Genomic DNA, 17,242 nt, shown 5'->3' with positions numbered 1-17,242 from the left:
ATTAAGTCTCATAAACTCAGGTTCGCAATTTCTAACAGAATTGCTCACCTGTAATGTGCAGGGGAAGATCACTGCTCGGCTTTGTTTGTTTCACCCAAGCTTATTTGTGAACCTAACCCCCAAGAAGCAGGGAAATGTGGGAGGATACTTTTAGCCATATCATCATGCAAGCTCAATATGAGTGAAGAGTGTGCTGCAGGGGCAAAGAACACCAACGGGATGCTGGGTTGCATCAACAAGGGCACTGCCAGCAGAGACAAAGAAGACATTATCCCACTCTGCTCTGTGCTTGTCAGGCCACACCTGGAATACTGTATCCAGTTTTGGTCCCCGCTACGCAAAAAAGATGTGGACAGGCTGGAGAGGGTCCAGAGAAGGGTCACCAAGATGATCAAAGGACTGGGAAGCCTGCCACGTGAAGAAAGGCTGAGAGAACTGGGTTTGTTCAGCCTTGAGAAAAGAAGGCTTAGGGGAGACCTTATCCCCATGTTCCAGTATTTAAAGGGCGGCTGCCAAGCAGATGGAGACTCCCTTTTTACAAGGAGTCACATGGAAAAGATGAGTGGTAATGGGTAATAGGGAGATTCCGACTGGACACAAGAGGACAATTTTTCACAGTGAGAACCATCAGGCATTGGAATAATCTCCCCAGGGAAGTGGTGGATTCCCCAACATGGACAGGGTGCTGGGCCATCTTATCTGGACTGTGCTTTTGTCAAGGAAGGTCGGACCAGCTGATCCTTGAGGTCCCTTCCAACCTGGTATTCTATGATTCATTTCCTTCGTCACATCCAGTTTCTTCTCTTTGACTCCAGTCCCTTATCCTGTTCTTCTTTCAGCAGGGGGAACACAATTGAAGGGCACAAGCTCATAGGGGGTTTAAACTGCTGGAAAGTTGCATTACTGGGCACAAAATACTTCTATCCTTGTTCTGTGAATGGAAATAGATACTGCTCTATATTTCCCTGACACTACTACAGCATTTGTTCTGTCTTCATTCCTGATATATTACTTGTAATTTGAATATAACCTGCTTAAATATATCTCAGATGTGTTTCTGAATTTGGTAAAGCTGAATTCTTTCAGGCTATTTTTATTTTATATGATACTCATTCAGAGTTTGATTTTACTAAAATACAATTTCTACTTACCATTTTACAGTATTATTGGTATTTCAGCCTGGGTATTGCACTAATTACTGTACTATTCTCCCCAGCTTTGACTGTATTCATCATATCTGCTTTATTTCTAGTCACTATATCCACATTACTCTTTTCCTGTACAGGAAGCAATCCTGTATTACTTTCATAATCATGCTTCCTTCCTACTTTTTCTCACTAATATTTTCCTAGGAAATGTCTAGGCAATTGAATACCTAACAGGATCATTACACCAAGTTTGATACAGACTTCCTTCATCTGTAAAAACATTTCCTGATGTGTTTTCTCATTCTCTTCTGAAGGTCTCTGGCAAGATCCAAGGACTAACTTTTTCCATATCTCATTCTTCAGTTTACTTCAAATAGTCCCTGTTGCACCAGGCAAAATCCTAGTGTCATTTATTTCTGTTTATTCAGTATTCTCCCTGTACGCAAATTGCTCCCTCCCTCATTACTTTTGTTTTACCTTGCCCATCTGCAAACTTTATACAGTGGTAATTTCATCTCCCGGTTGATAGCTTGATTTAACCAAGTCTTTGTCATTCCAATGTAATCATAATGTTCCCTCAACATATGTTTCTAATACAGCAATCTTGTTTCATATGTTTCTAGCATTTGTAAAACATATTTATCCTGTTCTTTGTCCTTTCTGTTCACTTTTTAAAAAATGTATAGTAAGAAAAGTTTTCCACACTGACTCCATTTACAAAATCAGCACCTCTTTCTCTAACCATTACAGTCCATATCTATTTTGTCTGTAGGAACTCTGGCTGTTGAGCCATAAAAGGAAATTAGGACCCTTTCAATTACTTTTTTATCCCAATCTGAAACTATTTCTACAAAGTCAATCTTTTTTGACCCTAGTAGGCTGTTAAACCTTCTCCTTAGGTAAAAGACCTTAAACTGTTCTCTTCATGGAATATTTCAGACCCATATATCAGTTGTTAGTCTACAAGATCAATTCATTGCATTCTTGATTCAAAGCTGTCCTGGAAAGATATTTGAATGGTAGAATCACACAATTTGTTCTTTCCTTATCAAGCAGTCAGTCCTCTCTGGGTGCTAATATCTTCAGCCTGGTCTAAAATTGCCTGACTGGATATTAGAGTATTTAATTATTTGCCTGGGTTGCATATATGACAGGTACCTTTTTTTCATCAATCAACTTCATTGCTCTCCCTTTCTGACAGAGCTTGGATGGTACAGAAGGGTTTGGGTGCTTGTCAATCAAAGATCAATCTGATTTTGGAAATGGAAAAAAATAATCCCTTATCTGTCTGTTAATGGCAGAGAGCAGCTGTCTATCTATCCTGCAGCTGCCCGTGGAAAGTAAAAGTCTGGGCTCAGAGAACTGGAATAATCACAGGCTGTCCCTATTCTGGTTTCAACCAACCTAATCTGGGCTCCAGCTGCTTCTGCCTAAAGACAGGACAGCACCTTAACTATCCAAATGGCTGATTAGATTATAGATTTACCACTTTTCCTAGTATAAGGAAGGCACAGTGCACCTCCCATTCAAAAATATACAAGATTTCTACTTGAATAAGGTCTGAAGAAAAAGTGATTCTGCTGTAACTCAGCAGATTTATAGCTTCACTCTTCCTGACCTTTTCTACTTCGTCTATCTTCTGTTGTCAGCTGTTCCCCTCCAGTTGCCTTAATTTACAATAACTACTGCTTCACACTTTTTTTTGACATATTTACCTTTAAGCCATGTCTACATCTGCACACCAACCTTCTCATGTCTGGCTAACCTGAGACATATTTCATTGCAGTCCTGGTAGCCGCATTAGCAGTTATGATTCTGCTAGCTGAACTCTGATGATGATTGACCTGGTGTAGAGGGGATGAAAAACTGGAATGTCTTTTCACTCTTCCTGTCAGTAAAACACCTGCTTCTAAGCCTTCCATTAAGGAGGGGGAAAAAAGGAAAAAGAAAAAAAAAAAAAATCAAACATATTCTATTACAGTAAAACTGCAGAGTGCAGGGAGATTGATTTAGGCAGAATGTGTTTATCCGGATAGGAATACGCTTTGAAGTCTGAGGATCAGGGCCATATACTTCAAAGAGCCGTAAGGATTTATGGAATAGATTGCAAGTCTGAAAGGGCCATGTCAACCAGGCACTATGGACACAGACCCAGGAATCTGGATGTGAGCGTTTGGCACATGAACGAACACATGAAACACAAATAACGTTGGTCTGTGGGAGCTGGGCCTCTGATGAGTAGAGATAGCCAGATTTTGCTGTTTTGTGGAGAACACGGGAAGGAGTGGATTGCTCCTCACTTCAGGAGTCTCTGATAGACAGAGTGGACTTTGCTAATTCTTGTATAATCCTTTTGCTACTTGGAGAACTCCTTTCTGAGTGAGATTTGCCTTCCTCTAAGGACTAAGTGGAACCTAATTATTGGTGGCTTGAAATAAGAACTAATCAAGGTAGACAAGAAGCTATGTCTGGATGAGTAGATCAATGAAGAAAAAGTCTGTCACAATGTAGGGAGAAGAAGAAATGTATCACAGCATGAGGGAGAAGGTAAGTCAGAATGCGATTGAATAAATGTTGGAGAATGAACAAGCCAAAGATATACAAACTGTGTCGCAGAAATGGATTAAGCACACAGACATAAGAGACCAGTAACAGGGAGTGAAAATATGATTACACCAAGAAAACAGTGTTTAAAAACATGCATTTACCTGAGTTATTACTTTAACTTGCAAAATAACATGACATCAGTGCCAAAAATTACTTACAACTGTTAGCTTGTGCAGCACTAAAAGCATAATCACGTCAATTGCCTATTTGCATGATTTTTCATATATCCACGGTTGAAATGGAAATTATCCATTATTTCTCAGTACAAATTCTGAACACTTGTGAACAGATACTGTGACTTACCCTTTAGAAAAGATCCTCCAGGATAACAGCCTGATGGATTTTACTTTACCTCATCAAAGCAGAGGACTGGGGGTAAGCTGATAGTTTTCAGGGTGTGCTTATTTTTAATATATCAGATGACTAATAACTCTATGCGTGAAATGTTATATGCACCTTTTTAAACTTGATACAGGCTGATTCTAAGGAGTCATATGATCTCATCTCAGTCGAAAGCTGAGCAATATCTTGAACGTGACATTATGATCACACCTTTGGTCAAAATCTCCTTTCACCCCACTGAACTCAATGGTACCAGAGGGAGCTTAGCACCTTCTCTGACTTGGGGGCCGTTAACAGGATCAGGAGGAGAATGTGCAGGAGGTGATTCAGGAATGAGGTGTTACCATGAGCCACGAAATATCAAGGGCTGTCTTTCTCACTCGGTACACAGCTTTTCAGAATAAACTCATACAAATCAGGATGGCAATATGAGGCAAAAATTGACCTAAGGTATGATTGTATGGCTACGTATTACTGTCAGTTAGAGCTGTGCAAGTTTGCCTATGGGGAGAAGTTAGCCAGTAATGCCCTGACTTAATGATAACTCTCACACTCACTTTGGAATATTCAAATGTTCTGCAAACACCGGTCTAGGCATTTAGAACAAATACAGCTTTTCTTCAAAGTTTAGTTAATATTCCATATAGGCTGCTTGCCATGATGACTAATGTACTGCAACCTTGCTGTTCTGCATTAAACATCATGAAAATGTACATCTGCACTGGATTTTTTTCTTTCCTTTGTTTCTAAAATGCTGAGTTCTGCTAAAAAAAATTGGATGGAAATCAAATATGAGAAGCTTAGCCAACTTTAGTGAAATGATATCAGAGTTATATTATCCCTTAATGAAACAAGTATAGAGGGCTGATTGATTTATGGAGCAATTTTTTGCACCATTACCTAACTTGATTGTGTACAAATAGTTTTCTGTATTCACAACCATCTTGTCCCTGCATTTCTTTTCGTATGTACATTTCAAAAGCTGATGTTTTTTTTATACAGGACTGAAAGATCTGAAAGTTTTCGGCTGAACAGCGTTGATGTCATGTGAAGCTGTTTATTGAACTTCTATACTTTTTAACACTTTCCTCCAAGGATGACAGACAAATAGATTCTTTTTTCCTGCTATGTTTAAAATCTCTCTGGAACAGAGAGAAACTTCAATGTCTGATCTGACTGTGTTGCACCCTTGTGATATGATACGGTTGAAATATGGGCTGTGTTTTCTTTTAAATAAACTGTGTGCTGTTCTGCCCAAACATTTAGTTAGCCTCCATCCATAAACACTGTAAAATACATCTTCAAGAAAATGGCATTTCACCTGGCTCCTCCTTGTTCCTTCACCTCTGGATTTAGGCCTAGATTGGAAGAAATATTGATTTTCACAGGGATTCACAGAAATGCAGTGTTTTTTTCCCTTAGGGAGCACTGTGTAATTATGACTGGGTGACCACCACTTATTTAAGTGTCAGACATTCAGAGTCTCGTGCACTATCTGCAAAACACCTATGACTGGCTCCTGACTCGCATCCCCGAATCTCGATTCCTGTCAGGAATGCTTGCTGAACTCCTTTCTCTGCAGCCATCTCTGGCATATTGGGTGAGGGTATCTGAGGAAGGTCATGGTCTTGGTCTTCACATAGAGGAAACCTGTGCTCAGGAGGGTCTGAGAAATAGCAAAGTCTATGACTAGAGCTCCTCCTTGATCCATTACTGAGGTGACTGGCAAACATTTTATTGACATGCAACTTCAGCGTCAGTACAGAACATAAAAGCAGAGCTCAGAACCTGGGAATTTAGGCATTAGTTACCTCCATCTCCATAAGCAAATCCTTTGGACGCACAAAATTTTTAAATCTGTTTTGGATTCATAGCATATCACATTTTCTTGGGAGTATAATAACATAATGCAAAGAAGCTTTTTGAGGGGAAATACTCCTATGTGCTGCTATGCATGACTGAACATAAAATTTCTGCTCTTAAGAAATTATTTTCAAGCCATTTAATTATGACACATCCTGTGATTTTAGTGGAGGCTTTATAATGTAGTCAGATGTTTGAAATAATGGATTTTCATGTATTTTTCCATTTTCTGTATTCCAAGAAATCTAATTTGGAAAAGGAACCCCCTACACTGGCTAATTTCCTCTCTGTGGGGGCCCAAGTGTAACTGATACTGTTCTCCATTACAATGCCAATCAGGCTGTTTTCAGCCTCAGATCTTTTATATCTAAGTGAGAGAAAGAAATACTTAAAGGAGGGGGATGGAGACATAAATATTTCACATTAATATTTCAATATAATAGGCCAGATTATTTTCTGGTATAATTACACAGATATTACATTGGTTAAATCTATAATTCAGAAATTAATCTGATAAGTACCAGTCTCAGTTGAGCTAAAGCAGAAATTATCCAGTGTTAGAAAATGCCAGAGTAAACATGTTCTGATTTGCATATTAGAAAATGAGGGCGTAGATGTTTCTGCTCTGGAACCTTAGACCAATTCAGACACAGAGGAAAGAGGACGATAAGCACGACGGGGCTGGAACACCAGGTGGAAATGAGAGAGTAAACCAGCACGTCTGCCTATCCAGGCATGTCACCTTCACTGAGTATTTGGTCTTCCTGCTTCCAGATGCTCAGGAGTATCATCCCAGATTGACAAAGCCAGCTCAGAGCCTTGCAGAAGTACAGCATTTGCACTGTTTGCTGGTAAATACCGAACACACAAAGCAACGACTCTGATACCACCACCTGCAACAGGTTCACAGAAAGCAGTCCAAAAGCACTGTCTCCTCTGCACAGAGGGAAGCTGGAACACTTACATATTTTGTTCCATGAGGACAGAGAAACCTGACTGCGTGTCCACAAAACCTGGTGGCCAGAGGCTCTTTCAACAGCAGCTTAATGACCTATTTGGCACCTTTCAAAGAAAAAAAATAATAATCTGCTGACACTTTTCCACCTAGCAAAAGCCAAGAAAAACATGACAAGATCTACAGAGGTGGAAGTCTCTCAGAGAACACACCTGGCAACAGGGACAACAAGGAAGATTTCCTTAGAGCACTGTTTTGAAGAGTTTCCAGGGACAAGAGTGTGCTATGAATGATTATCAGTGATAAAATAGGTTGCCAGCTGAAAACAACCCAGCCATTTCCAAGTGTATCTTCCCATTGCCTTGAAGATGTGCCTCCCGGGTCCCTAAAAGAAGGGTCCTCAATGCAGCTGTTCTGGTTAAAAAATCTGCTTCTGTTGGACCAGACTCCTTTCTAGTGTAAAGTTATTGAAAATTACCAGGTCGCATTTCAGACTGGCTCTGGAGTCTCTGAGCAGTATCTGCTAGACCTTCAGAGTATCATCATCAAGGCTGATATATTCAGGGGAGACTTTTCTGGTGGAAGTGTTAATAGGGTGGTGTTATGAACCTGGTAACTTATCAGAAAGTATTTTCCACACTTGAGTGAAATAAAAGAAGATAGTGCCCCGAAGCAGAATGGTGTATGGGGACAGGGAACCAGACTGGAAGCTGGAAAACTGTGAAAGATTGGAAACTAGCTTGGAAACATTGGAAAGAAAGTATGGTTTTCAAGTGTCCACATATCACCAAGAGCTAATCTCATTATCTTCATAAAACAAAAATCCCTCACAAGGTAGGAACATGTTGCAGCTTTAGGGACAAGAAGAGTGGAAACATCAGGGACTATAAATTGAGCCAGGCAGCTTTAGGAAATCTATGTAATAAAAATTACCATAATCAATCTTGAAAGAAATAAAGGTCTCACAGTAGGATCTCTGCTTTGGTAGTTTCAGCTTCTAAATAAAGATATGACTCCTGGGATTTAATAAGCGGATGAACTGTATATTGTCTTAGAAACCAAGCAGATGCAGAACTGACTGATCTCAAAATAATAAGTGCTAATAAATGTGAGGAAGAGATTGTCAGTAGGAATTCTGAGGAGATGTGATTCAAATATCTTATTTTCCAAAATGTAACAGCTCAAAGTTGTCATAATTAAGTGTGAGACGACAACATCAAAAGGTCCAAGCGAAAAACAAGGTTGCTTATGCTTTTCAGTGGGTGTTGAAACCAGCATCAACTTTGAAAAGACAGTAATGGTCTCAGAACCAGACCTTAGATATCAGTAAATAGGTTCATAGTGCCTAATAAGAGTTTATGGAAATACCAGTAAAAGGTATCAAAATGTTAAGACCAGATGTTTTAATTTTCCTTCATATATGCGTGGTTTTTAGTTCCTGTTGGGTCTTCCACAGCACTACTACATTGCTGTCTGCAGGAGTAGGGCAAGTCAGACAACAGACACTAAATAAAGGTTTCGTTATGTCAAGCATGAAAATACGTTTTTGGCCTTCAGATTTTTGCAAGCTTTATTGTTCCAAAATTCCTTTCTTTTTGCTGAGGAACCAGAAATTGCCTTTCAAGCCATTTGGGTTGAAACAGGGCTTCATGTGGCATAGCACTTACATGGCAGGTTAAGATGATTCATTGATGCTCATATCCACATCCTATTACTTGTTTCTCAGAGTGCTTTCTAAGAGCAAAATATTTGCTTTTCCTCCTTTGCCCTAGCATTTTCTCTTGAATCTATCAAACATAATAATAGTGTAGACAATAAATTTTAAGTATTTTTCTTTCAATTGTATATATTGCTTCAAGGACATTCTTTAAGATACACAATGACCTCTATTTTGACCAAATAAAAAGCTGTTAAAAAATCCCAAACCAAACTCTTATAATATTTTCTTGTAACAACTCTTATTTTCTTTGTCATTGAATAATAATTAATGTAAATGCTGTCATTAAGTCTGAAGTCAAAATTGGCTCCCCAACATCACAGTAAAAGCTGTTGTATAGGTTATGTTGAGATTTTGCAGTTTTAGAAAGTACAATGTGAACTGAAATTGTTGCTGCTTTTATGAGCACCATCTCTTATCTACTGTGCTGGAGATTATCTGCTTCACAGGCTGTTTTTACCAGTTTCTCACCTTTCAGTTATACTTAGTTTCAAAGATCCTCTGCTGTTCTATCTCAAAAGTTATAGCTAAATTTTATAAATAATCAGCATTTATGACCTTTTGTTCTCCTCTTTCACATTGCTAAAATCTCGAGTTTTAGAATTTCAGTTCAAGACAAATTCCTGTCCTTATTTAAAATCAGTAATGTGGAGATTGGTTTTATTTTGTTTTACCAGGGCTTGTTTTTCCATTTACCTTTCCTAACCACTTTACCAGAAAACAGCTGTCTGTGGCTAATAAATATTCCTCGATTAATGTAACCCCTTTATTTTCAAATCAGGCACATTTTGACGTATTTTGGAGGCTCTCAAGTCTCTGACATTACTTACTGAACATTTCAAAACGTGTATGGCTCTGAAGCCACTCCCTGGGAATGCTGTAGCCTGAGGAGTGGGCAGAAGAGCGTGCAAGGTCCCAGGTCACTACTGTCAGTTCCTGAAGACAGATCTACATAACACTCATGATTTTTAAGCTTACATCATACTGGATTGTCTGCTTGTGCAGATATCGCTTCAAATATTCCTTGTCAGCAAAAGCATATGGCTCTGTTGACCCTTAGTCTGTTGAACAGCACTCCACCCTCTTGTTTCCTCTAATCTTTGTCATGCTAAGAGCCCTTTGTACACTTCATGACTGAATTGTATTTTTTGTGTTTTATGGTCCAAATATGGAAGATTAAAATAATTTCCTTTGTTTAGTCACCATTAGAATGATTATATAATATCCAGGGATCTCCAATCTCATTATTTGATAATGAAAGACTGGTTTGGATTTTGTTAGAACAATGACGACTACTGAAAAAACACTGAAAGTGACTAATCACTAATTGGACATGCATGGCTACACTTATTTATCCTTATAATTTTCCCAGTATATTGAAAATTCATATGTCAAAGGCATACAAACACCTTTTTTTCCTACCCATACTTCTGGCAACTCAGAAGGGATCAGTATAGTGTTCCTTGCTACACGGCAAATAACTATTTCCAAATAATCTGCTCTCTCTAGCTGTTTTTTCATTGCTTCCTTGTTGTATTTATTCCACTGTTATTGCAGCACATTTTTCATCTGTCTAATAATCCTGCGGGACAGACCCTGCTCACACTCCTATTACATACAGCCTGCAAATTAAAGATGCAAAAAGCAATTTCCACGGACGTGGACTGCTCGGTACTGTGGTAGCTGGGAATTTACAAACGTCTGAGGCTTTGTTTGTTCACTTCAATTCACTTAATTAAACTAAAAAGAAGGAAAGACTAAAGAAAAACAAACTACAGGATGCAGCAGGGGGTAAAGATATGAAGCAAAGCAAAACAAAACAAAGCAAAACCCAGCTCTGAAGTGGCAATGTAGTTCCCAGAAACACTACGCTGGATGCTTCCCTCGGCTCTGTCAGAAGCAAATGTAGTTCTATGTACCTGGAGAGGCCCCCCTGCTGATGTTAATAATGACTATTAATGATAATAGTTGCACAGGAGACGTTTTAAGATTAAATACAAAATTCAAACCCACCTATTAGCCCTTCAGGTGTATGGTGAATCATCCCTCTGTACATAAACACTTGATTTGCTGGCACGCGTGTTTGCTTACAGCTGTATGTGCTAAGGATGCAAACGCACACATTTGGCTTCAAAGGCTTTGAGACTTCATGACCCAACTTAGGGCACAAAATGAATTCGTGGCAGTAAATATGAGACATTTAACAGTGATGTTAGGGTCAAAGCTCCCACTGACTTCAGGAGATGCGATAGGATTGCTTTTCCCAAGCTCCAGACAAGGGAGACCGCTGCATGGAATCTGGGGGTCAGGGTATATTTTATACCTATTAGTTCTGATGGGAATAGAAAATCCATACTATATGTCTTATTACTGAGTCTAGAACTGCAGCAGAGTTCCTGTCCGAGGGTATATATGGAAAATATCGTGTCTTCTTTTCCACGGTCTTTGCTCAGGAATTTGCAGAAGGACTTTGCTTGGATGAGATCCTGTGCACACTTGTAAGGGTTTTATGGTTTAAAATGTCTCTGAGTTTAAGGTTCTGCTTCTCCATACACAGTGGGAGATTTTAATTTTAATACTGCTATAAGTTCTAGATTGATTTACTGTTCCAAATGATACCTCATGACCTCCTCTACAAAGATTACAGATGGATGAAAGAAACTATTTCCAAATGACCACATTATGCAAATGAAGGAACCGAAATTATATTTTTATGTTCTGATATGCATTTCTATTAGATAAGACAGGAAAATCAGTACATTTTCCACATTCTGGATTGCCCAGAAGTCATAAATGCATAATTTGGGAGGTAGTCCATTGACTACCTGAAGGTCTGCTCAAAGAATTCTCCTGTCTATGCCTGTCTACACATGTATTCTTTGTAAGTTTAGGTACATACAGCATCATTATAATAAAGTTTCCCTAAAGGAAGCTCCCAATTTATGACATACATTTTTTACTATGGTATTCCTTTTTAATGTCTTGGTTCCCAGTAACAGCCTAAGGGAATTGCAGATTCTCTTTAATAGACTCAGAGCTGGAAAGAAGAACCAGGCTGATTTTGGTGCACCTGCACTGAAAAGATAAAAAGTTGTGTGACTAGCTTGCTTGTATGTGTTAATGTATGAATGTTAATTAAAGATTTTCTGGAAATGACAATTTTGACTCTACAACATTTTCTACCCTCCACAGCCTTCATTTCCTGAATGATTTTCCTGGCTTGCAGGCAGGATACAGATTTCTCTTCTGTTACTGACAGCAGGCATCTGAAAATATCATGACAGCCCACTGATTTATAATATTAGAGTGGGTCATAGAGGCAACTGTACATCTCTCAGACCCTGATAGTGAAAGGGAGAGGTTCATGACTTCCACTCTGAAAACTGTCTCCACCCCTTATTGTGTGAGAAAATGAAGCCCTGGCTCAGGAACTGCCTGAGAGAGCTGTAATTAAAATATTGAGCTCTTTTACAGAAACATTGAGGTTTCCAAAACAGCACTGGCTCCTACAGGTTTGTCTGAGGGAAAATCTTACTGGGATAGCAGGGTGAACGGTTCGTAAAAAACATCAGGACTCAGCACAGACTCTTGTGACAGCAAGAAGCTCAGGGATTCCCACCTTCAGATGACATGAAAAGGGGCAAATATATATCCGTCAATTTGTTGTGGCAATAATGTAAATAAAGGCCTTCTTTCCATCCATCTCAGCACAGGGAAGAGTGTGGCCAGAAGGTTGAGGGATGATATTGTCCCCCACTACTCTGCACTGATGAGGCCACAACTGGAACACTGTGTTCAGTGCTGGGCTCCCCAGTTCAAGAGGGACAGGGAACTGCTGGAGAGAGTCCAGCGTAGGGCAACAGAGATGATGGAGGGATTGGAGCATCTCCCTTATGAGGAAAGGCTGAGAGAGCTGGGGCTCTTTAGCCTGGAGAAGAGAAGGCTGAGGGGAGACCTTATGAATGCTGACAAGTATCTAAAGGGTGGGTTGAAGGAGGATGGAACCAGACTCTTTTCAGTGGTTCCCAGTGACAGGACAAGGGGCAACGGGCACAAGCTGGAACATGGGAATTTCCACTCAAATATGAGAAAACAATTCTTTCGCGTGAGGTTGGCAGAGCCCTGGCAGAGGCTGCCCAGGGAGGGTGTGGAGTCCCCTTCTCTGGAGATCTTCAAGACCCACCTGGATGCCATCCTGAGTGATGTGCTCTGGGCAACCCTGCTTTGGCAGGGGAGTTGGACTGGATGATCTCTAGAGGTCCCTTCCAGCTCTGATGATTCCATGATTCTGTGATTCTGTGGTTATGTATGAACATAATACAGCTTTCTAAGCAGAGCAAGGACTGAAAAATAACAGTAGAGTCATTGCCAAATAGCTTTCTTTAGCTGTATGCTTTTTCATTCCCCTTCTCTTGATGCAGGTTATGTTGTAGAGAAAAGGGCTTTGTAGGACTAAGAGAAGAAATACTCTTATTACCCCATCGTCCACTAATAGAAGCCCGTGCTGCTCACAGTCCCCACGTTAGCAGGATCTCAGGATCATGACCAGTTAGATATTCCATCAGGCTGAGCTTGCGAGAGCTTCTTGTGTGTACTGGAGCCTGGAACCTGGTGTCTTCTGCTCTCCCGTGGAATACCACCTCGAAAAAACAGCACAAGAAAATGGAAATATGGGCACAGGCTGCAAACAAGTCAGCAGTTGTTGCAGGAATACAACTTTGAGAGCTCAGTAAAGCTGGTATAGGCATAACAATGAGAACACGGAAGCCAGAGGTGACTGAGAACAAAATTGGACTATGAATAAGGTACTTGATGGGGGCAGGGGCCAAAGGCTAAGAAGTGGCCTCAAGACAGAGCTGTTGAATAAAAGATAAGATCCTGGTATCTCCAGATAGTTTTGCTACATGTTCTGAGTTAAAGGTGGAAGTGTATAATCTGCTTCATGAAACTTGACTACTTGAGAGCATCTTGTCCAGCTTTACCACCTCGCATCCAGAATAGTATTCTGTGGTTTGAGTATGCTTGTGTAGCTTAATGCATGCTTTCCAAAGAGTACATATAGCTGTAATATTATGCACATGTGTTTATCTGCATGCATGCTTTCGTTACAAAGTTCTTCCCTCTAAATTTATTAGTACTTCTGAAAAAAGTCTTATTGCAGACAAATTAAATTTGGCTCGTTATTAGTTTGGGTGAAACTAAGATGCCTTGCAACACCTATAGTCTTTCCTACACTCATCTCTCTGGAAAAGTGGCATGTGGTCTATATTCAGCACTTTTCATAGCGGAAAAAGAATTCTGGTGGGTCCATTATGGAATTAAAAACTACCTTTAAACATCCACTGTATAATTAGCTGAAATCCGGGCAAAGATGTTGCCAGATATAATTTGAAAGCTGAAAATCACTCCTGGCAGCAGTTGTCACTTTGAGAACTAGAGGAATTTTGCCACATAATGAAAACCATATCTCAAGTTTAGACCAGTCTACTTTCCCCATAAGCTCACTTATTTAGTTATACCAAGCTGCGATGGTCAGGTCCCCCTAGAAGTTACCAACAATGCGTCCATCAGTATTACATATACTTTATTCTATTCACGTTAAGCATGGGTATAAACTAATCTAAACTAGTTTTCCAGGCTCCCTCTTTATGAGTCTCAGAGGCTGCTCAGCCCACCCTAAGGTACTTGTTTAAAGTGAGGGAGGTGAGTAGCAGCCTGGTGGTACCAGAGTTGATGGGGACTTAGACTGAGTTTGAGTAAACTGAAGCCAGATGAGGTGTAACTCACCAACACACAGAAGTATCAGTTATTTAAAGAATTTAATTTGAACTTTTTCTTCAATAATCATTCATTACCATTTTGGCATGGCCTCTGTATTTCTAGAAGATTGATTTAAATATAGTTCTTTACCAACAAGGAAGTTTTTTGTATTATTCAATCATTTAGCAAGCATGATTTCTGAATGCCATCCAACTCAGGCACAGCAATATGGGCCAATGAAGTAATTTTTTATCTGGTTTTGCAGTTAATCTGATTTTTTTTTTTTTTTTTTTAGTGCAGCTCTGTTACTGATATGATATTATGTGTTTTGGCATAATCCTCTAATCGAAATACAGTTTGGAGACTCTTATATTTTCTTTTTCCAAATTACTGTATATTTTTATAGCAACATTTTTGAAAGATGGATATTAAATGTATCATAGATAAATATTCCTGTTTTACACATGGGAAAGGTAAATTAAGGGCTCAAGCATTAATTCAAATCCTACAGTATTGGATTGAATTTTAATCTGTTTCTGAGATATGGAAACAAAAACATAAACCAGCAAATTGTTAGTTTTCTCTCATATGGTAGGAGAAAAATAGGTTCATCGTGAAAACTTTGACAGATAAATTTATGGGTATCAGAAATGTTAGCATTATAATAAATATACCTTAGGATATATTATGTTTCCACAGCAATTCCGGTAATGTCATTACAAGAGTTTATGCTACGAGTACTACAATGCAATCATATTATTAGTGAGAGGAAGTGAAGAGACAGCTGACAAACTGTCTCCATTTTAAGCCTCTGCTTTCAGGTTGTGCGTTTCTGAGCTGATATTTAAATCATTGGTCTCTGTGGATTTTACACAAACTCTTAAGGCAGTCTGGAATATGCGGTAGACTAAGTCTAATGGTTAAAAAAAAAAAAAAAAAAGCATTTTTCAAGGATGAAGGGTTTTAGTCCTGCACTGAAGCATCTAGGGGCAGGAATGTGGCAGATGGATACAACCAGAGGCTGTGGTTTCCTATTCTGTGTGCAAAGGTTTTTTTCTTGTACATGGAGGTCTGTGTATAGCAAAGGGATGACTACTGTCAGGGAACGGCAGAAGGGGATCAGTCCCTCCTAGACCTTTTGAATGGTCAGCAAAACACTTTCCCCACTCTTTCTTGGGTCCAAGTAGCCAGGCTGTCCTCATTTGTGGCAGGTGGACCTGGCGAAGGAGCTGCTGCATACGTGCCAGTGGAACACTGTGGTTTGTCCTGTTGAAGGTTACAACCTCAACGGTGACCAGGGGCTAGGGCTGCCAACCTTAGCTAGGAGAGCTGTGGTCATGTAGGGAGTCTGGGAGGACAGGAGCAGAAGAGAGAGGACCTGCAGTGGTGTCTATTAATGCTTATTTTGGGAGGGAAGGTCCACTTGCAGGTTCAAGGTCCAAGCTGTGAAACTAAATTGAGCATGGGACATACTGGATCTTGGGAGAATTGAAAACATAACACAACTAGACGATGAAATAATTGATGTTTTGTGACACCTGGGCTACGTGAAAAGATAGGCAAACAAAACATTTGGATCAGGATTCGACGGTGCTGGTGCAAGAAGAGAGAAAGGAGTTAGCATCAGAACCTTAAGGTACATGCTAAAAGCTAATTATTTAAATGCTCTGTTTTAAGAAGCCACATGGCCATCAATACACAATTACATCTGTAAACTTGGAACCAAGTTAAGACAACGTCTGGTTTCTTTTAGAAGCACTGCCAGCTGGGAGTCATTCTGAGCCCTGCCTGTTGCTGGATGCCCTTGGAATTAGATACTAAAATATTAGGCTGTAATAGCCTTGCTGGATATCTGGAATCCTGCAGATTGTATCTCTAGTTTTCTGAAACAGCCATTTTCACTCACCTAGGTTCAAATTGAGGACAGCAAAGCTTTACAGCAGCAGCAGCAGCAAATGTAATGTACCTTGATCTCAACTTCCAAGCACTGTCACACTGCTTAATAGTTATAGCATCAGTGGAAAATAATTGTCAGAAGAGAAGTCAGTGTGGGGGAAAGTCAACGGTATTCATTTAAACCAAAACATTTCTTTGTAGTCTTTAAAAGAACTGCAGTAAGGTTATGGTCGATTTCTCAATGAAGAGTTTAAGAGCTGCAATTTATAAACTCATAAAATAAATTCTTATTTTATAGAAAAAAAAAAAGAGAAGAATTTTCTATCCAGATGGGGAACTTTTTATAAACTGCCGTTTGGTTCATATACTGTTTGTTATCTGGTTCAGCTGCTAAATCCATCATAGTGAATACAACAAAAGAATGTATGGCAATTTAAAAAAAAAAAAAAAAAAAAAAAAGATATTTCTCAATTGCAAGCTTATGCCCATTGCTTTTTGCCAGCAAAATGATATTCAGCGTTTCATTGCTTTCGCCCAGCAGTTCATAGCTAGAGCCTGCAGACTAGTGTATGTGCATAGCATCAACAAAACCCTACGGCAGGTCCATGTTATTTCTGTAGCAGCAAGGCAGATTCATGGGGTACAAACAATTACAGAGGATAATCCCATTATACTGTCTTGTGGCAGATATTTTCTTAAAAAAAAAAAAAAAAAAAAAAAGAGTTCATATTTCTGCTGTGTATTGATTTAATTCTTTATCTTACTTTGGGCACATTCTAAGTGTTGCACTCTTTGTTCGCCATTATATATTTTGATCAGTGATTTATCAGTGCAATGTGAGGTGCAAATTCCTATCAGGTTGTACAGGAGAATGGAAAAAAGATTGTCTTATTTGTCTGTTTTAACACAGAGATCCCTGTAGCTCTTTCCTCAGCAAGCCAAGCTATGGCTTCC

The sequence above is a fragment of the Calidris pugnax genome, unplaced genomic scaffold (genome assembly GCF_001431845.1).
Source record: "Calidris pugnax isolate Ruff unplaced genomic scaffold, ASM143184v1 scaffold41, whole genome shotgun sequence".
In the NCBI taxonomy this organism is placed as follows: domain Eukaryota; kingdom Metazoa; phylum Chordata; class Aves; order Charadriiformes; family Scolopacidae; genus Calidris; species Calidris pugnax.
The sequence above is the reverse complement of the archived record's forward strand: the minus strand, read 5'-3'. Positions refer to the sequence as shown.